Here is a 26130-nt window from a genome sequence, read left to right as displayed (position 1 = left end):
TACTAGAATGGGTAGCCTTTTCCTTCTCCAGGGGATCTTTCCAACCCAGGGATTGAACCTAGGTCTCTTGCATTGTGGACAGATTCTTTACCAGCTGAGCCCCAAGGAAGCCCAGCTTTACTCAAAGTATGGTGACTTAATGTTAATCTCATCCACAAATTGTTTCACAGAAATATCTAGAATAACATTTGACCAAACATCTGGGTGCCATGGCCTTGCCAAGTTGACACACAGAATTAACCATCATAGCTCTCAAGGAACTCTGAGTCCAGGATGAGGGTGAATCGACAATGGCTGATTATATCTGGAAGGTAAATGCTTGGACTGCACTCTGTGAAGACTGAGGAGAGGCCCTTACTCCACATGGAGTAGCCGAGGAGGATCCTTAAGAGGAGAGAGGCTCTAGTATTGATATAGAGTTTGAATAGGTAGTCACTAGGCAGATGAATGTCAGAACCAGACAATGAATTCCAGCTCAGAGGTATAAAGCATGTTAAAAATAAAAATAAATAGCAGAGATAATGAATGCAAAACAAATGTATGTTAGAGACTAGAAGTAATGCATTATATGTGGTGATAATGACAAGGAGCAGCAGTAGGAAGGGGTGAAATGAGGGGTGAGCAAGACCTTCTCAAACGCCCATGTTCTTCCTGAAACACCTCCGTCTACTGGTGAACACATCCTTACTTTCTGATACAAGACATTCCAGTCTCACTTTTGCTGGCTTGTTAATTGCTTTGGCTACAGTTCTGACTATACTATGTGGAATGATTTTGACATAGATGAAGCATGATGTAATGCAAAGAAATTTCCAGGGGAAGAGGCTGCCCCCTACTAAATGGAGGTCTTGGATAAACTACTTCCTGTTTCTGGGCTTCAGTTTACCCATGTGTGAAATAAAGATGACAGTTACCTTACATGCTTGGCATTCAGAAAAAATGGCTGCCACTAGATAAAAGTGCCAAGCAAATGGTAGCTATTGTTATTATTTGGCTTTGAATTAAGAAATCTGCAAGTTTTCTTGGTGAGGAAAGAGGAGAAATTTAAAGAAAAGATAAAAGAAATTTGCACTGAATGGTTCATCATTGACATGAATGAGGTCAGGGAATTAGATTAAATTTAACAAAGTCCCATCTAATTCTCTTTAGGTTTGATTTAAAGATTATACAGAACATAAACTAAAAAAGACATTTCTCTGGAGTCACAGTGGCCTCTCTCAGGTCTTTTCCTTGCCTGGAACACAGCCATTTCTTCTAGCTGGACCCTAAGGAACATGATTCTGGGAGAAGTGGCTTTCAAGTATCAATGTCTCATCGACACTTGAGCCCATCTCTCAGCTGGTATCCTGCTTTGTCAAATGCAGATGATAATTCCGAATTCAGAGTGTGTTGTGATGACTAGTTGACAAGTTGTTTGTAAATCAAAGGGTGTTGCAAGTGGAATAGAGTTGACTCTGAATACACATATCAGCATCTCCCTCTAATTGACACTGGTCACAGAGAATGAAATCCTTCCTCTTTGCTTTCCTGTTAAAATAACCGTAATCCTTTCTGAGGCCATAGGTTGTTGCTTTGTTTGTTTTTCAGTCACTAAGTCATGTCCAACTCTTTGGGACCCCATCAACTATAGCCCACCAGGCCCCTCTATCTGTGGGATTTCCCAGGTAAGGGAATGGGTTGCCATTTCCTTCTCCAGGGGATCTTCCTGACCCAGGGATTGAACCCAGGTCTCCTGCATTGGCAGGCGGATTCTTTACTGCTAAGCCACCAGGGAAGCTAATGGCTAAATCCAGGGATAGGTATATACAAGTACCAAAAAAGAAAATTATGGAGATTCATTCTCTGTGACCAGTGTCAATTAGAGGGAGATGCTGATATGTGTATTCAGAGTCAACTCTATTCCACTTGCAACACCCTTTGATTTACAAACAACTTGTCAACTAGTCATCACAACACACTCTGAATTCGGAATTATCATTTGCATTTGACAAAGCAGGATACCAGCTGAGAGATGAGCTCAAGTGTCGATGAGAGATTGATACTTGAAAGCCACTTCTCCCAGAATCATGTTCCTTAGGGTCCAGCTAGAAGAAATGGCTGTGTTCCAGGCAAGGAAAAGACCTGAGAGAGGCCACTGTGACTCCAGAGAAATGTCTTTTTTAGTTTATGTTCTGTATAATCTTTAAATCAAACCTAAAGAGAATTAGATGGGACTTTTAATTCTCTGATGTTCTTAATGTATTTCAGATATGGAGCTAAGTATTTTGTGTCAAGTATTTGTTTCACAAAAGCAATGTGGGTTAGATACTATTAGCTTCATTTTATAGATGAGGATACAAGCTTATCATAGCTTGCCCAAGATTTTATTCATTTGTAAATTATTGAGTGAGCTCCTTTGATATGCCAGATAATACACCAGGCATTAGAAATACAAAGATGAATTCAGGAAAGCCTTGATTTCAGAGGGTAGACTTCCCAGTAGGTCAAAGAGAAAGCACATGACTAGTTAGCGTGTGATGCTAGCACAGGGGCACAAAGTTCATCATGGATGTAAGGCCAGTGTATGTAAAGCTTGTGTGTGCAGGGCAGATGCTAGGGAGGGTATTGCATAGAACTACAAATACAGTGCATAGGCCAGTAACTGTTGTGGCTAAAACACAGCAACAACTGGATCTTACTTTTAACAAGATTCTGTACATGATCTGAAATCTACTCTTCAAGCTCCGCTGCAGAACAGTCACAGTCAGTTATATGTTTTGCAACAAGTTCTCTGTACCAGGTAGCTTACACACTTCTGATATCCTGACACCCATGATAATTTCAAACTCCAGATCATGACAGACAAAAATATATTACTGCTGCTACTCAATCCTGCCACCATGCTCTACGTGACATGAATGAAGAACTTACTAAAAATACCTCTAAATTAGCGTTAAATGCACAAAGAAACTGTGCTCATTAAAGGAATTTCTAAGACACATCAAAACCATCAATATCTCTGGGTTATCCAGGCAATAAAAAAAAAAATCAATTAGAACTGATAGGCATCTCCACCTAACAGATGTCTCTTGCATTTTTCATATAGTATCTGTGCTAATTAGGAAACAAACAATGTAAGACTATTGGCTTTAGAGATAGATCTATGTACTGTATAAGCAAGATTTTTACCATGTGTCAGCAATAAACTCATATTGGGTTTCAATTAAAGTAGAGTCTGTGAAGCTAAAAATGGTAAGAAAAGTATGCAGTCATGCTGATGAAGCACCCCTTGCAGTGAGGGCTTAACTTTCTTACTAGAGCTTTATGCGATGGGTAATTTCCCCCTTTTCAATACTTCCATCCAAGATAAACTCTACTTAACAAGCTATTTGACGTGAACTGGATGATATAACTAGCTGTTTTTGAAAAGAGATAGGTGAATGGCTATAGATGGATCACTAATTTTACTCAGCATAACCTGAAGTATCCAAGAGAGATTTAACTTCCTGGATGAGAATGTATTTAGCTAATGAATGCTTCTTCTGGATGTTCATGGTAGTCATCTGTGTTTTGCACCTTTGGACTACTGTTCTCCCCAGTCAGCTTCACGGTGTTTCGAGACAATCCTTCTCCTTCACAGTTGTCCATACTGCCTTCACACTTCATCAAAGTACAGAAGAAAAAAAAAAGATTTTTTACCAATGATTCACATATCCACTCAGCCAATACTCAGCTGAAAATAGAGTAGGTTAACAAAGATGAAATCATCACTGATGGGAAGACAGAAAAGAAGCATACTTTGATATCACATGATAACCATTAAAATAATGTATGTGTTTATGTGAAGAGGGTAAGTAGAGTGTCGCTTGGAGTAGGTGGGATGACTGCACAGTTTATTATGCAAAGCAGGACACTTTCCCAAACAAAATGGATATGCCTAATAATGATACCAGGACCAGTTGTAAAGCTGGACTTGTCCATGCTATCTCACATATGTAGTCACCCCAGAGATAAGGAATGCAACATCTTTTCATCATGGTCAGTACTTAATGAACAGACTCAATATTGACTAAGACATATTGCTTGAACTTGATACCCAAGTAAACCTTGTGATGTTTGAGACATACTTCACAGTTCTATTTCCAGCAACAGCTTAGTGGCTTGCATATACCTCCTTAATACAGACTTGGGTAACTTGGGTTGTGCAACTGAGAAAGTTTTGAGGGAATGGCTAAACTCTTGCTGATACGATGATGATTAGTGGCACATGAGAAATACTCATATCTGTTCAGATTTCTGGCACATGAGAAATACTCATATCTGTCCAGTGACACACCCTGAAGGAGTATATGGGAGTGTTTTCCTTCAACCTTCAGAAAGTCCACAGAGTAGAAGTTTAAAAAGGGGCTATTACCACCCCTTGCTACTCAAGAAGGAGATCTTGTGTTTAACTGAAACCTTCCTTATTGCCGTAAGGTCCTATGTAAGTATCTCCCTCTTCCTGCATCCAGGGTAAACCTCTCGAATGTTCTCCCTTTGGTCTGTTCTCTACTGCTTGCCCTTAGATTGGAATCTGGCTCCTGTTCTCCCACCACCCAACTGGGTTTTCTCCATACTCTGCCTCTTGTTTTCTGGCTCCTCTTGATCCACCCTAACCTGCTTCCATTAGACTCCCATGTATCTTTAGGTCACAAGCCTGACCATGCTCAGCCAAAATCACATCTACCCAGACAATATACTTTTGTTAGTGCTATGTAATATTTTGGTGAGCAATCACCATGTTTCAACATAAGCTCCCTATGGTCATACAAACATGACTAATTCTAGGCATCATATTTTGGATTTCACCTTTGCCCAAACTAACAAGACATGGAAGAAAGAGAAAGCATGAAATATATTTAAGCCAGACAAGTTCTCTGGCTGTAATTGTTAGAATACCATTTCATAGCATTAACCAGCAAAACTAGAGAACTGTACCTGAAAATGTTGAAATAAGGGAAAGCAATATCCATTATAAGAGGGTATAAACATTTTAATTTATGAACAAATTATTAGAATATCAGAGCTATTTTTTTTCCTTATGCCATTTTTTTTTTTTTAGAATCCTTATCTACATAATTTAAAAACTCAAGTACTTCAAAAAAAAACAATCTGGCAATTTGGAAGTGTAAACATTTAGTAAAATATAGGACATATTTTGAATACATAAGAAATACTGCCATCATTTTAGAGGCTAATCAGCTGCCTAATCTCCCTCTCAACTCAAGTGTCAGAGTGAAACTATTCATACCAATATCAATTTACTCTGCTTTCTTTCATTGGTTTTTCAGATTTTTCTCAGTGGTTAGATTCCTTCCTGTTGTGTATTTTCCTTTTCTAATGCTAGTAAAGCTAACTCAAAACCACTTTTAATATGATAATGTTCCCAAGTTCAGAGTGGACGACTTCATAACGAAGCAAATTTACTGTGATTTTTTTTTTTTAGGTTAAACTAATCATAGACATCATCATTTTGAAAGCTAAATGAACTTTTTGTTTAGCTACAACTAGTTGCACCATAAATTAGGTTCGGTAGATGGGAATGTAGATACAAATAAAACAAAGCCCTTGCACTCAGGAAACCTAAGGCCAAGACAAAGATTAGAAATATATTAACCCAGAAGTTTGGGCAGAGAAGAGAGACAAATGAAAAAATATCATTGACTGATACACTAAGTCACTCAAAGGGACTTTAAATTTCCAGCTTTATATATGGCTGTATCTATTTTATTCATTAACACAAAGTTCAGGGACTACCCTGGTGGTCCAGTGGCTAAGTGGACCCTGTGCTCCCAGTGCAGGGGGCTGGGTACACTCCCTGCTCAGGGAACTAGATCCAACATGCCTCAACTAAGATCAAAGATTCCACATGCCACAACTAGGAACTGGCACGGCCAAATAAATTAATATATTAAAAAATTAATAATTGTCCATTAAAAAAAACAAGGTTCATTGCATTCAAACATATCCATTAAAAAAACTAGGTTCATTCTAGTCTGTGAAGAACACTGACAAATAGTATTAAAACTACTACAGACAAGAGTTTTCATTTAGTCCAAAAGTGCTTTATACAAAGAATGATGGTCAGACCATATAAGGAACTTTCTGAAAGTCTCAGAGTTGGGACTACACATTTCAGTCAAAAGATATCTCATCCAATCAGAGTTTGGTACTCCTAGCAGTTCTAGGTAAAATTCTAATGAGAATGGAAGCTTTGATTCTGCTGTTAATAAATATAAAATGGAAACATAACTCTATAAACAAAAGATTAATTTAGCAGTTTTGTTAGACACAAATATCACCATGTTTTACTAAATGAAACAATTCCAAAATGGAGAGAACAAACTCCATACATGGCAAACTCCAGTGACAAATTCTTTGAATCATTATGTAAAACAAATTGAGTTAAACAGTTATTAAGCAAAAAGCATAATTCAGAGGCTCTGAGATATTAAATAGTAATTAGAATGCAAGCAGAATTATATTTGTTGAACTTTGGAGAGCTAAAACAGAATACATAAATTCAAGAATCCCATAAAATCCTGCTGTTGTGTTGAGGCCAATTTTTAAAGAAGAGGAAAGAAAAAAATGTATTTGCTCTAAGAGCTGAACTTGGTCACCTTTTTCTCCTCAGGATCACCGTGAAGATTAGCAATCTTCTTATACTAAAATGAACATATAGACATTTCTACACTGTGAGGATTCAAATATGCTTATCAACTCTTTATATTCATAAATCACTATTTAAACACAGTTCTTCTGAAGCTATACCACCAGAAGGTTACATGGGGGAGGAAGTGGCTGTTGAAGAATGCTTAGAAAAATACAACATTACATAGCAGAAAAATATAAAGGATGGAAAGGGGTATAAAACAATTTTACATGTCCATAAAAATGTGTAAACCACGACACTTCAATCAATTCAGCAATCAACTTCTGTCAGCAAAATCACAATATTATTGAAAACTAAGAGCAGTGAAACAAGCCAGTAAGACCTTTTCTTTTCAGTTGCTCACAGAAATACAGACACCCAGTCAACTGTCTCATATAATCAGAATGTTAATACTCTCTGATGTGTTGAAAACTAGGTGTGATTGTGATTAATTCACTACAAAACGTAGTTCACTTGTGATTTTGGATATATCCACTCCCCGCCTCTCCCCCCTGCTACACACACTTTCTCAAGAAAGGAGAGCACTTTCACATGAAATTAGCCTGGAATATAAACCCTTCCTCCACGTCAGTGGCTATTATTTCATAATCATCCCTTCAATCTCCTTGATGGTGTTTGATATTTAGAAGGTTCACTGATAGTCTGAGTGCTTCTCCAAGGTAACCTATGGTTTAGAACAAGGAAACAGAGTGTTTACACAGAGAATTATCTTCACAAAGACCAAAGAAGGGCACATATACAAAAGCTAACAGTTATTTCTAGTGGATGCTACCATGGCCCGTGCTGTGCCCCACATAGATGCTCTCTACAAGACTGGGGCATCCAATACAGGCTGGGGTCTAGGTCCCTTTGCTGCACTGCTTGCAGCTGGACAAACATCTCCTCGAGAACCAAAATACAAAGAAACTATATGGGACTAAATGTACCAGTGCATGCTGCAGTTGGGGCAAATCCTGAACCAAAAGATACAAAAAGACCAAAAAAGCCCAACTGCTGCTTTTGAAGAGCCTGGAGCAAAAACTGGGTGTTGGCAGAAAAAGCCGGGTACTGCACATGCCCCTCTGCAGTCAATACCACCAGAGTGGTGGGCAAAACTACCTGAGCCACCCCTTGAGCCCAATCCCTGGACACACTCCTGCCCTCTTGCCAAAGAGGAAGGGACAAGCTTGCCACCACCCAGGGAGCAAGCAAGCAAGGGAGCCTGCTGTTTGTTCCTGCTCCCTACTATGGCATCAGGGATCCCAGTAAAGCCTCACCTGGACTTCCTGTCTGGCCTGTAGTCAATGTCTATTGATTGCGAAAGGCCAAGAACCCTGGTCAGTATCACATTCATCCCCCTGCTGTGGAGAGTGCTGACTCCTAAGTGCTGACTCAGAGCCACCCTCCATTCTTAAAGATTTCCCTGAGGAATGGAGGATGGAAGGTGCTCTCCTTCACTTCTGCAGGGGGATAGACTGCAATCAATGAATAACTGACATGAGGGGCAAAAAAGACACCCTACCTCAAGGAGGGACAATTCTGGTACAATTCCTAGTTGAGTGCTCCTGTGAGATGAGGCTAAAGTTGACCACAGTGAAAAACATACCTGCAGCTCACTCCCCTTCCCGTGTATAGAATCTTAAATGGATAAGTTGACATGTGCTGAGTCAAGCCCTTAGCCCTACCAAGGCTCTCCTAAATACTGTGGGACTAAATGAGATTCCATTTTGTCTTCTAGAAACTTACAGGCGAGTTCCCTAGGCTCCCCCAATGTCATCTGACTTAACAGATGTTCACTGGGGAAAACCAGTCATGCATGCAAACCTTTCAAATTTCTAGATTTTTATGCCAGCTCTACACGTTGGCCAAATGCCTTTGTTCCTTTACACAGAAGAGGTTCTGTGTGAGGGATAAACTTCACACAGAACCTTAGCCAAAATGAAAGATCTGAAAATGTCTTTGTTTTTTGATAATGTATCCAGCTTTTCCTAGTTGTTGCGATAGAAATACTTGTTCTCTCTAAGCTTTGTCATCTTACCAAGAAACAGAAGTTGTTCGAATAGAGTTGTAATACGTACTACATAAGCACATAATATAAATCACACAAGATAAAGTTTTGCTTTAGAAGAAGTGTCTAAGAGAAAAAGGTAGTTTTAAAAAATATTTACTCAGTTTTTAAAATCATATATGGTATTTTTCATTGCTTCTTCAAGAATCAAGTGTCATCTGATAGCATGTTCCTTCAAACTTAAGACCATCCTTCAGCATTTTTGGATTTTAGGTCTGCAAGTGATGAATTCTAAGTTTATTTTACTTGAAAATGTTTTCGTTTCATTTTCATTCTTGAATATTTTTACTAAATATGGAGTTGGCTGCGTTATTTTCTTTCTTTCAGCATTGTAAACCTGCTGCTTTCCTGTCTTTTAATTCCCATGATTCTTTTCTTCTAAGAAGTCAGCATTCATTCAAATAATTATTTTACATATATAACGTTTTGGTTTTCTCTGACTGCTTTAAAACCTCTATATCATTTGTATTCAGCAATATGAGTATTATATGCTAATGCATTTTTACGTTATCCTGTGTTCTGTCCATCGTGTTCCTTGAGTTCATAAATTTCTGTTTTTAACCAAATTAGGGAAATATTTTCTCTTTCCTACGTTCATTCTCTTCTCCTTTTGGAAGTCTAAATGCACCTATGTTAGATTTCTTGATATAGTCTCATAGGTCCCTGTGATTCTGTTCATATTTATTCAACTTCATTTTTCTTTGTTCTGATTTGATAAATTATATTGATTAATCTGTAAATTCTCAATGTTTTCACCTGTAATCTCCACATTTTTTCTGTTAAACCAACTGGATAATTTTTCATTCTGATATTATAATTTTCATTTCTAAATTTTATCATTTCTATTTATAGGCTGATATGTACTGTTTTATTATTTTGAGCATGTTTTCTCTATATCATTGAGTATACGTATAATAGCTTTTTAAATGTTTTGTCTGCCAGTTCCAACATACACCTCATTTCATGGTTAGCAACCTTTGTTGCTTCTCCTGAATATGGGTCACACTGCCCTTGTTCTTTATATGATTAATAATTTTTGATTAGACCCAAAATTGTAGGGGAAGTTATGATATGAATTCTATTAAATTCCTCTGATTTTTTTCCCCCAAACCAATCGATATGCTTAAACTTATATTGTGAGCTCTATATTTGTGGTTCAAATCTCAGGGTAACTAGATAAGTCTTTCCTACACTGTTTTAATCTGTTTCTCATATAAGTGATTCACTAAAAAGCATGAGACTTGTGCGGTGTTTACATGGCACTCCCTTCTAGATTAGTTTTCTCAGTTCTCAGTGGACACCGAGCACAGCCTAGACTCCTTCCTTCTCTCTGACCACCTTGCCGCTGTACAACTACAGCCTACACTTGAAGTCACAATACAAATGAATGGGAATTTCTTCTCCAATTATTGAGTCTCCTCCAAAATCTGTCAACTTAAAACATTTTTAAAATTTTTTCAGAATTACTAAGTATTTATCTCTTTTTATTCTGTCCAGAAGTGTAGATGCCATCACCAGCAGGGTTGGTCTCTAGGAAGTGATTACGCCACCAGACTTTAAAGGCAACCTCTGCCTCACGAACTCTTGGTAATTTTACAATAGTTTACTTTCCATAGCAGCCTGTTTTTTGTTTAATGACTGAATATCTTCTCTAACTTTCTGACAATACAAATTAGAAATTTAAAAATACTCTTATCTTATTGTCTCTAACATTTATTTATGTTAAAATTAGTGGGTCTGTTTTATTTAGTTAGTTTCTCCTCTCTGAATACCAAAATGTTAAAGGTACTGACTCTGAACCTTTAATTCCTAATGTGGATGCTGAACAAGGGTGCTGGAGGCAAAGGAGCAGAGAGGGTGACGTCAACCCAAACCATCAAAGGCAAAGTTCTTATATTTTCAAAACAGCTTACTTGAGAGATACTTGATAGGAAATGCACATACCATACCATCAACAGGCAAAGTTCTGTATATTTTTAAAACAGCTTTCTTGAGAGATACTTGATAGGAAATGCACATATTTAATGGGTACAATCTGATAAGCTTGAACACAAGTGACCATCTCTGATGCCATTACTACAATCAAATGAATAGATCTACTCAATAGATCTATCCAATAATTCCCAAAGTCTCCTTGTGATCCTTTGTTTTCGTGACCGTAATACATTCTGAAGTGTACAATACTGTGTTTTTAACTCTGGGCAGCATGTTGTACGGTGGCTGTCTAGACTGATTTATCTAGCACAATTAAAACTTCATACTCATGAAACAACAGGCCTTTGTTCCCCCCAACCCCTAGTTGAGGGGAACCACTACTATGTGCTTCTGAGTTGACTCTCTTGGATACATCATTTAAGTGCAACCTTTATGTTCTTTTAACTTTTCTGTCTTTCTTTTAACTAGTCTACTGTTCCTATCATGGGACAGCGGACTTGATGTTTCAATACATGCACCAATTTGTAAATCCATTTCCATCTTCTACTGCATGGACTGTGAGCTACCATTATTTCTGCTCTGGTTCAGCTTTCTTCTATCCACATTTAGAGTTACTGGAAAAAATGAAAATAAAAAGCCTTGTTTTTCTGATTGCCTCCACGCTGTCTGCCTTTAGTCTATGTATGCTATTGGCATTTCAAATAATATTTTACAAAGAATAAGTAGTCAAAAGTCAACACGTGTCTTCATTTAGAAGAGTCCCAATACAGTTTTAACAAATTACTTTAACGGGGAAAGTAAAAATAAACCAATTAACATGGTAAGCAAATAGAACATCCTATTTAGTCTGGTAAATACTATCTTTGAATGAAACGTAAGCAAATACTCTCTCAAAGTGAGAGTAGAGGCCATATTTATTATCCAGATGTAACAATTTTGTGTGAGAGGGGTCTAAAATAATTAACAGCTGGTAACTGATCTACACTAAGCATAAATTGAGACTCTGACCATTCAAGACTCAGGGCTTTTTTTCTCTTTTATCCACCCTTTTGATTCCAAGACCTTTGTTTTCTAAATATGGGAGAATCGTAAACTGATAAGAACCTCTGAAAATAAATGTCACTGGATTGGACAAATCCCCCGTCTGCAAAGTGCTGTCAGCCATTTCAATATTCCATTCCACCGGTCAATCTGCATAGCTGCTTTGGGGTGATCAGGTCTATGAAAAGCCAGTGAATTCCAAAGGTATGAACGAGTGCAAATGTAGTTATTTCCTTTCTTCTCCTTCTCTATGAAATGCCTGGTGAGAGAGTAATGTTACTAGTCCAGTTTCTTCCCTCAGCTGCCTGCAGGTGACATTCCCCTAGAGACTGCTGAATATCTCTAAAGCTGGGATTCCCAACGTGTGTTCCCCCAAAATTGCTCCTTGAAGAAACTGTTTCTGCTGCCAAGAAGTGTGGCAGCTCTTAAAAGACATATGACTAAAATAACTCTGCCATGACTATGGAGACAGAATTTCAGATTCCTTCTTCTTGAACTACTGATTTACATTTTAATACTTAACTGATGGGAAAAATGAATTTGAAGTGTCTTACAATGTAACTGTATGTAATGAGTGTGTTACACACACACATACACAGTCTAATTCAAATGCTACAAGTCAAATACAGTCACCTCCTAAGCAAATCCGGTTAACATGACTGAATATGAGAGCTAGTTCTAAATTTTCTCAAAGACACTGTAAAGAGAGAAACTTAATTTTCTTTTGAAAGAGGATGTGAAGTAACCAATCATGGAGTTATCTTCTCCTTGGTACAAAATTTCAAAATAAGACTATAATATGGAATTTTATAAGTAACTATTGATTAATAGTTACTTATATTGCCAAATTCAGACTTAAACTGAAGAAAGTAGGGAAAACCACTAGACCATTCAGGTATGACCTAAATCAAATCCCTTATGATTATACAGTGGAACTGAGAAATAGATTTAAGGGCCTAGATCTGATAGATAAGAGTGCCTGATGAACTATGGAATGAGGTTCATGACATTGTACAGGAGTCAGGGATCAAGACCATTCCCATAGAAAAGAAATGCAAAAAAGCAAAATGGCTGTCTGGGGAGGCCTTACAAATAGCTGTGAAAAGAAGAGAAGCGAAAAGCAAAGGAGAAAAGGAAAGATATAAATATCTGAATGCAGAGTTCCAAAGAATAGCAAGAAGAGATAAGAAAGCCTTCTTTAGCGATCAATGCAAAGAAACAGAGGAAAACAACAGAATGGGAAAGACTAGGGATCTCTTCAAGAAAATCAGAGATACCAAAGGAACATTTCATGCAAAGATGAGCTCGATAAAGGACAGAAATGGTATGGACCTAATAGAAGCAGAAGATATTAAGAAGAGATGGCAAGAATACACAGAAGAACTGTACAAAAAGATCTTCACGACCCAGATAATCACGATGGTGTGATCACTGACCTAGAGCCAGACATCCTGGAATGTGAAGTCAAGTGGGCCTTAGAAAGCATCACTACAAACAAAGCTAGTGGAGGTGATAGAATTCCAGTTGAGCTATTTCAAATCCTGAAAGATGATGCTGTGAAAGTGCTGCACTCAATATGCCAGCAAATTTGGAAAACTCAGCAGTGGCCACAGGACTGGAAAAGGTCAGTTTTCATTCCAATCCCAAAGAAAGGCAATGCCAAAGAATGCTCAAACTACCACACAATTGCACTCATCTCACACACTAGTAAAGTAATGCTCAAAATTCTCCAAGCCAGGCTTCAGCAATATGTGAACTGTGAACTTCCTGATGTTCAAGCTGGTTTTAGAAAAGGCAGAGGAACCAGAGATCAAATTGCCAACATCCACTGGATCATGGAAAAAGCAAGAGAGTTCCAGAAAAACATCTATTTCTGCTTTATTGACTATGCCAAAGCCTTTGACTGTGTGGATCACAAGAAACTGTGGGAAATTCTGAAAGAGATGGGAATACCAGACCACCTGACATGTCTCTTGAGAAATTTGTATGCAGGTCAGGAAGCAACAGTTAGAACTGGACATGGAACAACAGACTGGTTCAAAATCGGGAAAGGAGTAGGTCAAGGCTGTATATTGTCACCCTGTTTATTTAACTTATATGCAGAGTAAATCATGAGAAACGCTGGACTGGAAGAAACACAAACTGGAATCAAGATTGCTGGGAGAAATATCAATAACCTCAGATATGCAGATGACACGACCCTTATGGCAGAAAGTGAAGAGGAACTAAAAAGTCTCTTGATGAAAGTGAAAGTGGAGACTGATAAAGTTGGCTTAAAGCTCATCATTCAGAAAACGAAGATCATGGCATCTGGCCCCATCACTTCATGGGAAATAGATGGGGAAACAGTGGAAACGGTGTCAGACTTTATTTTTCTGGGCTCCAAAATCACTGCAGATGGTGACTGCAGCCATGAAATTAAAATACGCTTACTCCTTGGAAGGAAAGTTATGACCAACCTAGATAGCATGTTCAAAAGCAGAGACATTACTTCGCCAACAAAGGTCTGTCTAGTCAAGGCTATGGTTTTCCTGTGGTCATGTATGGATGTGAGAGTTGGACTGTGAAGAAGGCTGAATGTAGAATTGATGCTTTTGAACTGTGGTGTTGGAGAAGACTCTTGAGAGTCCCTTGGACTGCAAGGAGAACCAACCAGTCCATTCTGAAGGAGATCAACCCTGGGATTTCTTTGGAAGGAATGATGCTAAAGAAACTCCATTACTTTGGCCACCTCATGCGAAGAGTTGACTCATTGGAAAAGACTCTGATGCTGGGAGGGATTGGGGGCAGGAGGAGAAGGGGACGGCAGAAGATGAGATGGCTGGATGGCATCACCGACTCGATGGACGTGAGTCTGAGTGAACTCCGGGAGTTGGTGATGGACAGGGAGGCCTGGTGTGCTGCGATTCATGGGTTCGCAAAGAGTCGGACATGACTGAGCGTCTGATCTGATCTGATCTGATTGATTAATAACATTTTGTGATGCTATAAATAAAGATATTTTTCAGTTTTACTTTATTGATTTACTGATTTATTTTTGCCTGATTTATATCAAGCCTTTAAAATAAAGGTTTGATAGAGTATTATTTAACCTCATTCACAAGTCCAACTTATCTCTTTTTATCTATGTATTTATATATTTGTTGCTGCTAAGTTGCTTCAGTCGTGTCTGACTCTGTGCGACCCCAAAGACGGCAGCCCACCAGGCTTCCCTGTCCCTGGGATTCTCCAGGCAAGAACACTGGAGTGGGTTGCCATTTCCTTCTCCAATGCATGAAAGTGGAAAGGGAAAGTGAAGTCACTCAGTTGTGTCCGACTCTAGTGACCCCATGGACTGCAGCCTACCAGGTTCCTCCATCCATGGGATTTTCCAGGCAAAAGTACTGGAGTGGGGTGCCATCGCCTTCTCCCCATTTATATATTTAAGATTACTAAATTCTGCATCCAGGTGGTGCTCTGGGGGAAGATGTCACCATTTACAGAGTTTGACAAATGTAAATGCTGCACAACTCCTTCTTTAATTATACTGAAAGTATCACAATATTTAGAGACTGTGCACTCCTTCATTCAAGGACCCTTTATGCCTTGTTTAACTTTATTAATCCAAGAGCTTGCCAAAGTAATTTGACTTTTGAAGCTCCTTTTCATAATTAATTTTTCATAAAACCTAATAATTTACTTTGGTGAATGATAGCATAAATAATCCATATCAGTTGCTATATACAGACATTTAAAAAAATAATCACAGTTTAACATTTGATCAATGTCTGCTTTTATTGTTTGTTAATTGTCCTACCTTAAAAATCATCATTCACATATATATGAACTGATGAGGGGACAGTTGCAATACATATATTCCACAATCATAAGAAAATTATTGGTCAAATCAGTATGGCTGAAGCAAAAGTCAGTGAAGACATCTGTGAAAATGTTTTCCCAGTCAACAATTTGGAAATTTAAAATTTTCAAAATATGAGTCTGATGGCTAGACTTAACATTACTGGCCAACTTTCACGCCATAGCTACACATGTTTCTTTGGCAAAAGCTATTCTTTATGTAATATATCAACTTATAAAATGCCAATAAAGTTATTTTTAATAGTTTCCGTTGGTTAATTTAATTCCCAAATACATACACTATAGTGATGTGGGTCCACCAGCCTCATCACTCCACCCTACCATCCAAAAGGTGGTCACATAATAACCCTTAAGAAATGTATTCCACAAAATAAATAGGTGGTCCCTCCACTTTCACAAAGCAGACGGAAACAATTAAAATTTCACCAACACATGTGTAGATAAATTGAAATGCTTTTAGAAGGAAAATTTCAAGTGATTTTTAAAGAACAGGGTCCACCTTTCTTCAATTCAGTTCAGTTGCTCAGTCGTGTCCGACTCTTTGCGACCCCATGAATCGCAGCACACCAGGCCTCCCTGTCCCTCACCAACTCCCGGAGTTCACTCAGACTCATGTCCATCGAGTTGGTGATGCCATCCAGCCATTTCATCCTCTGTCGTCCCCTTCTCCTCCTGCCCCCAATCCCTCCCAGCATCAGAGTCTTTTCCAATGAGTCAACTCTTCGCGTGAGGTGGCCAAAGTAATGGAGTTTCAGCTTTAGCATCATTCCTTCCAAAGAACACCCAGGACCGATCTCCTTTAGAATGGAATAGTTGGATCTCCTTGCAGTCCAAGGAACTCTCAAGAGTCTTCTCCAACACCACAATTCAAAAGCATCAATTCTTCGGCGCTCAGCTTTCTTCACAGTCCAACTCTCACATCCATACATGACCACTGGAAAAACCATAGCCTTGACTAAACGGATCTTTGTTGGTAAACTAATATCTCTGCTTTTCAATATGCTATCTAGGTTGGTCATAACTTTCCTTTCTTACTGTCTCAGATAGAGAGGAAAAGTAATTCATATCTTTAAATTAGCTTTGAGTAATGGTGAAGAGAGATTTGAATGAAAGTAATTATCAGGTGTATAATCTCATTAACTTGAAATAAAAATGAACTGGGGAACTGCAGTTCTGAGTATTCGTTTCCCAAATCTGTTCATAAAAGCATACATACCGTCCAACTTTTCTCTTATATCACCAACTATATATTCAGAGAAAGTAATTTTGTAATGAGTAATATAAGACTTGGAAAACATAAAGAGGAGAAAAATAAAATTTGGACCAAGGGTGGTTGATGGATCCAAAGAGCATACATAAGGATACTTCAGAGACTCAAAAGAATAATTTTACTTCAAATTTAAATTATTTAACACAGCCTTTCCTCATTATTTATTGTTTTCAAGTTTACAAAATATTATATGTACATAAGTTTTAAAGACTCAAACTATCAAAGTACAGATTATAGAAATAGTATTCTTCTTTCATCTTCTTTCAGCATGTCATTTATGAGCTTCTAGTGAGATCTACTGGGCATGTATATATTATATATTTTTATAAGTACATACAATGTATACTGAACATTTTCCAGCCATTTATGTTTTTAATTTAAAATATACCATAAACCCCATTTTATGACAGTTCATATAGACTGGCTTCCTATAAAGGCTTGCAGAATATTCGGCAATATGTAGATAATGTAATTTATTTATCTAGTTTTCTACTGAAGGATATTTAGGTGATTTTCATTGATTTTATATTATACATGGTGCCCTAAAGTGGATTCTATTCGGTGTACACAGAACCTTCTTAAGAATATGTATAGATAGCATCTCTGAAGTGGTAGGTTTGAAATGTGTAAAGGATAATGTACTTTGCATATTCCACTTGGGTGCAATCATAGCTTCTATTCATCTGTGGATGTGCATGGAAGCTGTGAAATAAACTTGCAGAAAAGTTTTACAATTTTTTTGACCTCGTTCTTGGGATTTTATTATTATTGGGAATAATTTTTAAATATGCTAGCATCAAGATTTCAGGTGTCTTTGAACGTTTCAGCCCCAAAATGTTTGAAATATGCTTTCATGACAGCAGAGAGGGATAAAAACTGAAGTACTACCGTTAGGTGCTCTTACAAAGGCAAGCACAGGTATCATCTACTTATTATAAAGGAGCTTCTATTGAAATTGCTGCAGAATTTTATATTTTGAGTAGTCACAGGAGGGGAATTACAATATTATGCTGCTGCAAAAGAAATCTTTGCATTACACACCATGATGAATATTTGATTCCCAGACTTATTTTTCATTCCTTGCCTCTCTAAATACATCAGAAACTACATTCTTTTTTGTCCAAAACATTTGGAAATAACCCTGGTTTTTTAGAGAGTCTCAAGCTAGCCATGTTTTTAAAATGGCTTGTTCTTTAAGACATTTTCAGGATGTTTACTGTTTAAGAACATTCAGGATTTATTACTGCACCTTTGACAACTGAATACATTTTATCCTGATCACGAATATTTTTGTCTTGAGTGTGTTAGTCGCCCAGTCATGTCCAAGTATTTGCAACCCCATGAACTGCAGCCTGCCAGGCTCCTCTGTCCATGTAATTCTCTAGGCAAGAACATTGGAGGGGGTAGCCTTCTCCAGGGGATCTTCCCAACCCAGGGATCGAACCCAGGTCTCCTGCACTGCAGTCAAATTATTTACTGTCTAAACCACCAGGGAAGCTTGAATTAGACACAGTTCCAGCTGTGAGGCTCACAATATCTTTGAGAATATGGCAGCAGGTTAGGGAGAGAATGTGGAGTGAGCACCACTCATCCTGACCCAAATGGGATAACTTCAATATGAGGATATCATGAGGCTCTGGGTCATAAATGACAACTGTTTCTACCTATGGGAACTGTAAAAGTAAAACCCATTTTCATTTCCCACTATAAAGATGCTTTAGGTTGAAGTAAAAAAAATCTGTGGTCATGCCTCACACTTCTACCATATACCAATTGTGGCACTTGGAACTGTCACTTACCCTCCTAAGCCCCAGTTTCCCTGCCTTTGAAACTGAAGAGTACAACAATTATCGATCACAGGCTTTTTCACCATGTTGCTCCAGAGGAAATAACACCCTTTTGCTTTGTCTTCATCCCACTCCTCTTCCCCACCAATCTCTGCTGGTAACGTTCTTAGAATTTTGCAACCCATCTCTGAGTTCACTCCCCTTGGAAATATTACTAGCTTCTTTTGACAGAAGTTGTTACTCCCTGTGTGTGATATCCTGACACATTTCATGTAACTCTACTATAATAGAACAGGGAGGTGGAATTGGAAATTAACACATTTTTGGAGAACTTGCTGTGTGCCAGGCACTGTGCAAAGGATATTCACATGTTCTTAGTTAATTCTAAAAACAACTTTTAAAGGAGGCGATGATATCTCCATTACTCAAGTGAGAAAAGAGCCTCTGGCGGTTAAAGTCATAGAACTGGGGATCAAGGAGCTCACACAAGAGCCCATTTCAGATGATGCTGGGGTTTGTATTCTTTATGCTAAGTAGCACTCACTGTATTGCTTTATTATTTTACTTTGTATTATATATTACCCTTGTGTTTTTTCTGAAGATTCCATTTATATGGCATTCTTTTTAACAGTTTAATCATGAAGTATAATTCACATAATATACAGTTCAGTTAAGTGGTTCAATGGTTTTTAATCATTCACAAATATGAGCAATTAAAACCATAGTCAGGACTTCTCTGGTGGTCCAGTGGTTAAGAATCCACCTTCCAATGCTAGGGACACATGTTATATCCCTAGTCCAGGAAGATTCCACATGCCATGGGGCATCAAAGCCCGTATGGCACAACTACTGAGCTGTTTGCTCCAGAGCTCGTTCTTCACAGCGAGAGAAGCCACCACAATGAGAAGCTCATGGACACAATAAAGAGTAGCCCCCTCTCACTGCAACTAGAGAAAGCCTGCAAGCAGCAATGAAAACACAGTCAGCCAAAAAATAAATAAATGAAACAAAGAAAATCAACATCATATTTTTTTTTTAAAGTCAATTTTAGAACATTTCATCACTTCTAAAAGAAACTTTGGCTACCACCCTTTAGTTATCAGCCCCCTACCAATCCACTCCTAGCCCTAAGTAACCACCAACCTACTTTCTGTCTCTACAGATTTTCAAATTTTGGACATTCACAGAATGGACTCATATTTTATATGTAGACGCATGTAACTGCTTTCTATCACTAGCATAAAGTTTTTTAAAGTCCATCCAAGTTGTGGCATGTATCAGTACTTCATTCCTTTTTATGGTTGAATACTACTCTATTTTATCTGTAGAATGCATCTTGTTTATACATCTATCAGTTGATAGACATCTGGATTGTTTTCACATTTTGGATATTACTTTGTGAGTAATTATGCTATAAACATTCATATACAAGTTTCTGTATAGACATATGTTTTCATTTATTTCGGTATATAATGAGGAATGGAATTATTGGGTCATAAGGGAGCTCTTTGTTCAATCATCTGTACAACTGCCAGACTGTTTTCTAAATTAAATACAGTTTTTTTTTTTTCCACTAGCAGCATATGAAAGTTCCAGTTTCTCTACATCGTTGTCAACACTTGTTATTATCTGACTTTTTGATCTTAGCCACCCTAGTGTGTGTATGAAGTGATATCTCTCTCACTGAGATTTTGATTTACATTTCCCCAATAACAGTGGAAACAGTGTCAGAATTTATTTTTTGGGCTCCAAAATCACTGCAGATGGTGACTGCAGCCATGAAATTAAAAGATGCTTACTTCTTGGAAGAAAAGTTATGACCAACCTAGATAGCATATTGAAAAGCAGAGACATTACTTTGCCAACAAAGGTCCGTCTAGTCAAGGCTGTGGTTTTTCCAGTGGTCATGTATGGATGTGAGAGTTGGACTGTGAAGAAAGCTGAGCGCCAAAAAATTGATGCTTTTGAATTGTGGTGTTGGAGAAGACTCTTGAAAGCCCTTTGGATTGCAAGAAGATCCAAACAGTCCATTCTGAAGGAGATCAGCCCTGGGTGTTCTTTGGAAGGAATGATGCTAAAGCTGAAACTCCATTACTTTGGCCACCTCATGCGAAGAGTTGACTCATTGGAAAAGACTCTGATGCTGGGAGGGATTGGGGGCAGGAGGAGAAGGGGATGACAGAAGATGAGATGGCTGGATGGCATCACTGACTCAATGGACATGAGTCTGAATGAACTCCTAGAGTTGGTGATGGACAGGGAGGCCTGGCATGCTGCGATTCATGGGGTCGCAGAGTCGGACATGACAGAGCGACTGAACTGAACTGAACTGAATGACTAATATGAACATCTTCTCATGTACTCTTTGGCCATGCGTATATCTTACTTAGAGAAATGTTGATTCAAATTCTTCACTCATTTTAAAATTGGGTTATTTGTCTTTTTATTACTGAGTTGTGTTTATATGTATATTCCAGATACATCTTAATCAGACACACAATTTGGAAATATTTTCTGCATGCTGTGTTTTCATTTTCTTTATACTGTCCTTTAAAGCATAACATTTTAAATTCTGATTTAAAAGTAATCTCTTTGGCTTTCTTCTTGCCTCCTTCCCTATACTAATGACAATTATCTTAAAAGTTCAGTGCTGGCAACTTGGTCATAAGTGACTGCCCATAAAATTGAATTGAACTGAACTGGACAAATCTGCTGGGTTGCTATGAGGATTCTGTGAGATAACTGAAGCCAATGAGGTCTGAGGCCATCAAAGTGCTAAGTAAAGATCAAAGGTCACAAGGTCTGAGTTTCAACTTCACCAGGACAAAGAGAATTTTCAAGTATCTATGAATGTTTTTTTTTTTTTATTTTTTTTTTATTTTTTTATTTTTTTATTTTATTTTTAAACTTTATATAATTGTATTAGTTTTGCCAAATATCAAAATGAATCCGCCACAGGTATACATGTGTTCCCCATCCTAGACCCTCCTCCCTCCTCCCTCCCCATACCATCCCTCTGGGTCGTCCCAGTGCACTAGCCCCAAGCATCCAGTATCGTGCATCGAACCTGGACTAGCACCTTGTTTCTTACATGATATTTTACGTGTTTCAATGTCATTCTCCCAAATCTTCCCACCCTCTCCCTCTCCCACAGAGTCCATAAGACTGTTCTATACATCAGTGTCTCTTTAAAATTATCCATTTTAAAGGCAACAATTCAATAGAATTTAGTACATTTACAGTGTTGTAAAACCACAACCTCTATGTAGTTCTAAAAAATTTTCATTACCCCAAAATAAAATCCCGTATCAATTAAAGCAACTGTTCCCCATCCTTCCCTCTGACCAACCCATGCCAAACACCAGTCTTTCTGTCTCTATTCTGGACACTTCATATAAATGAAATTCTACAATATGTGACCTGTTTTGTTTGGATTCCTTCACTTAGCATTAATGTTTTCAAGATCGTTCCACATTGTAGTATGTTTTGGTACCTCATTCATATTTTTACGATGAGTAATAGTCCACTGAATGCATATATCAATACTAAATTTTATCTGTTCATCAGTTGATGGACATTTAGGTCGTTTCCAACTTTTGGCTATTGTGAACAGTGCTGCATGAATATTCATGTCGAAGTGTTTGAGTACCTGTTTTTAATTCTTTTTGGTATATACCTAGGAATAGAGTTGCTAGGTCATATGAGAATTCTGTGTTTAACTTTTTGGAAAACCTCCCCGATACTTTTTCACAGCAGCCTCACAATTTTACATTCCCCACCAGCAATGCCTGAAGGCTGCAATTTCTCCACATCTCTGTCAACACTTGTTATTCTCCATTTTTAATATTATGGTCAACTCAGTGGATTAAGGTGGGATCTTGTTATAGTTTTGCTTTGCATTTTCCAAATGACTAATGATGTTGAGCATCTTTCCATGTGCCTGTGGACCTTTTGCACATTTACTTTGGAGAAATATCTATTCAAGTCCTGTGCCAATTTTTAAGATGTCATTTTATACATTCTGGATACTAGACTCATTCAGATATCAGATTTGCAATATTTTCTCCTATTCTATAGGTTGTCATTTGGCTTCCTTGATAATGTCATTTGATGCAGAAAAATTGTTATGAAATCCAATTTATCTGTTTTCTTTTGTTATCCATGCTTTTGGTGTCATATATAAGATTCCATTAACAAATCCAATGTCATGAAAATTTCAGTTCAGTTCAGTCGCTCAGTCATGTCCAACTCTTTGCGACCCCATGAACCTCAGCATGCCGGGCCTCCCTGTTCATCACCAACTCCTGGAGTTTACCCAAACTTATGTTCATTGAGTCAGTGATGCCCTCCAACCATCTCATCCTATGTTGTCCCCTTCTCCTCCTGCCTTCAATCTTTCCCAGCATCAGTGTCTTTTCAAATGAGTCAGCTCTTCAGTGTCTTTTCAAATGAATCAGCTCTTCACATCAGGTGGCCAAAGTATTGGAGTTTCAGCTTCAACATTAGTCCTTCCAATGAACACCCAGGACTGATCTCCCTTAGGATGGACTGCTTGGATCTCCTTGCAGTCCAAGGGACTCTCAAGAATCTTCTCCAACACCACTGTTCAAAAGCATCCATTCTTTAGTGCTCAGCTTTCTTTCTACAAATTTTCTTTCATGAAAATTTACCACTATGTTTTCTTCTAAGCATTTTATAGTTTTAGCTCTTCTGTTTAGGTCATTGATTTGATTTCATTTTTATACCTAGTGTATGTGGATAACCAGTTGTTCCAGCACCACTTATTGAACAAACTCTTCTTTCCTCATTGAATGACATCAGCATCTTTGGTGAAAACCAACTGGCCGTAGATAAGCAGCTTTATTTACTTCATTAGTCTCTATGTCTCTACTTTTCCCAGATCCACAAACTTTAGTTAGTGAACCTTTGTAGTAAGTTCTGAAATCTGGAAGTATGATTCCTCGAATTTGATTCTTCTTTTTTGATATTTTGACTCTTCAGGACACTTTGGAATTCCATGAGTTTGAGGATCATCTTTTTCATATTCTGAGCTCTTTTGGGCCTGTATGGATTGAAAGCAAGTATAGAGTACCCGTCCAGTCTTTGTATTTTTATCTTCTATGAAGCAGGAAAAGATAAGTCCTACAAAACCTTGATCCATCATCTGGTACATGGCTTGTGTGCGGACATCAACATGTGAAGGCCAAACAGTTATATGGGGATGGGAGTGATACCAACCCACAACTCTCATGGGACGACCTGTCAGTTCAGCCAACCTCTCTGCCTCTGTTGAAGCCGCAGACAGCTGCTCTGGAGAAATTTCCACACGATCCTTCCTCTTATCGGAACGTCGCAGGATGATGACAGAATGAATGTGAACAATTCTGACGGTGTCAACCTCCCCAATGCACAGCCCCATCACCTCTTCCTTCTCCGTGCTCAGAGCGTGATTGAGACACACCAGGAAGGCGTCTGACTCCAGATGGACCGCTTGCACCGCCTGCACCACCTGCACCGCCATCTTGGCCCGGCCCGCTCACGTCCGCCTCCGGCCAGCTCGGCCCTGGCCAACCCGCCGCTCAGCCGGGCCGGGCGGGTTCCCTCAAGTATCTATGAATGTTACGTGAATAAAATTTTCATTTTGCAATTTAAATTTCACTACCTTCCTGGGAGTTCCGTCATTTATTGGTTTTGAATTACATCAAATAATTTTTCTGCCTCTATTGAGATGGTTCTTTTTCTTTCATTCTGTTAATGTAGTGAATCCCACTGATCACTTTTCAAATGCTAATCTTGGAATTCCTGAAATAACTACTGAGTCATGATATATTTTTATAGATTACTTTCATAACATTCTGGATAAATTACATTATAATTTGACAATATTTTGGAGTTCTGTATATTTTCCTGATATATCAGCTTGCAATTTTCTTTTGCTGTAATATTCTTGTCAAATTCTCATTTCTGCATTAGTCTGGCTTTACAAGAAAGCTGAGAAGTATGTTCTCTCTTTCCTAAAAGATTTTGTAAAAAGATTGGTACAATTTCTTTTTTCAAATGTTCCGAAAAATTCACCTGAGTAGCTATCCTGTCTTGAAAATTCCTTCATAGAGAAGATGCTAAATCACTTCTTTTGTAAAGACATTTAGGAATAGCCATATTTTCTATTACTTTTGATCCATAATGGTAAGTTTAGTTTTTCAAAGTTTTTTTTTTAATTCATTAAATTTTTGAGTAATAAGCATAATACATTTCACTAAATTTTTAATGTTTAGACGTTCTGCAGGATGATGCTTCTTTTTCATTCCTGATATTGGAGATCTGTGTAACCTTTCTTTTTTCCTGATTAGTTTTGCCAGATGCTTTTCAATTTTATTACTTAAATTACTTTAATCTTTGCTCACGAAATTGTATATTTGTGTTCTTTTTTTTCTGCTCTCATCTTTCTTATTTCATTCTTTCAAATTTTGGGATTGAGTTTGCTCTTATTGTTCCAGCTTTCTAAGATGAATTTTAGTAATTGGTTTTCCACTTTCCTAATATATGCATTTATTGTTATATAGTTGGTGACAACCCTCAAGTTTGGTACATAAATTTAAAAAGTTTCTCATTCAAAATTTCAAAAAATTCTCTGAAGAAAAAATAATTCTCTGATTTTTTTTTCCTTTGATCAAAGAGGCTTTTTTAGAAATGTGTTTCTTATTTTCCAAACTAACTTTTAGTTACTGATTTCTAGTTTCATTTCAGTGTGGTCAGAGAAAACACTCAATATGAAACCCCACCCAACACACACACACAAGATTTACTCTTTCCTGCATTAGGAAGAGAGGACTAGTGAGGGATCTCCTGTATTCATTCCATAACTGAACCAGATGGAGGTTAGCTTGCAGGTTTATCTGGATTCGTTTCACTTCTGGTTTTATCTCTTCAGAGAAATACCTGTGATATGTCTGTTTAGACTCTCCTCCTGTTGAGGATTTGTGCTGTTCACATGAGGAGCCTGAGAAAGACTCTGTACTGCATTTCTCTTCCAGGCCTCCAACACCCTCTGCTGCCTCTGATCCCAGCAGGACTTTCTGGAGATAACTAACCATCTTTTATTTATTTTTTTTTATTTTATTTTTTTAATTTTATTTTATTTTTAAACTTTAGAGATAACTAACCATCTTTTAGATGTCAATATGCCACACCAGCCCATGCAGCTGTCAAAATCTGCAAATTGATTGTTTTCCTAGTAAAGACACACTAACTAGGACAAACCAGAGTCTCCCCTCATCTCCAGGTCTGGCAAATGGCTAACTGTCTCACTCACTCAGGAAGGGTTTCCCTAGCTTTGCTTCTCCATCTTTTTGATCTCTTTAATAATGTGATACATTCAGGTGTTGCACTTTGGGGTTTTTCTAGATGCTGTTGGAGGATGGGTGAGCTGCCATTACCTAGAACAAGCTTATTGGAAGCAGGGGTCCCCTTTGTGACTTCCTATATTTGTTTTTCCTTATCC

The 26130-nt window shown here is 37.9% G+C and overlaps 1 pseudogene; it reads right to left on the bottom strand.

The window, feature by feature from the left end:
* Positions 1-21770: 21770 nt before the first annotated feature.
* On the bottom strand, positions 21771-24219 carry LOC139178723 (lys-63-specific deubiquitinase BRCC36 pseudogene; annotated as a pseudogene).
* Between the last annotated feature and the right edge of the window lie 1911 nt (positions 24220-26130).

The sequence above is a fragment of the Bos indicus genome, chromosome 22 (assembly GCF_029378745.1).
Source record: "Bos indicus isolate NIAB-ARS_2022 breed Sahiwal x Tharparkar chromosome 22, NIAB-ARS_B.indTharparkar_mat_pri_1.0, whole genome shotgun sequence".
Taxonomy (NCBI): domain Eukaryota; kingdom Metazoa; phylum Chordata; class Mammalia; order Artiodactyla; family Bovidae; genus Bos; species Bos indicus.
Note: the sequence above shows the minus strand (reverse complement) of the source record. Positions and strands in the feature narration are given on the sequence as shown.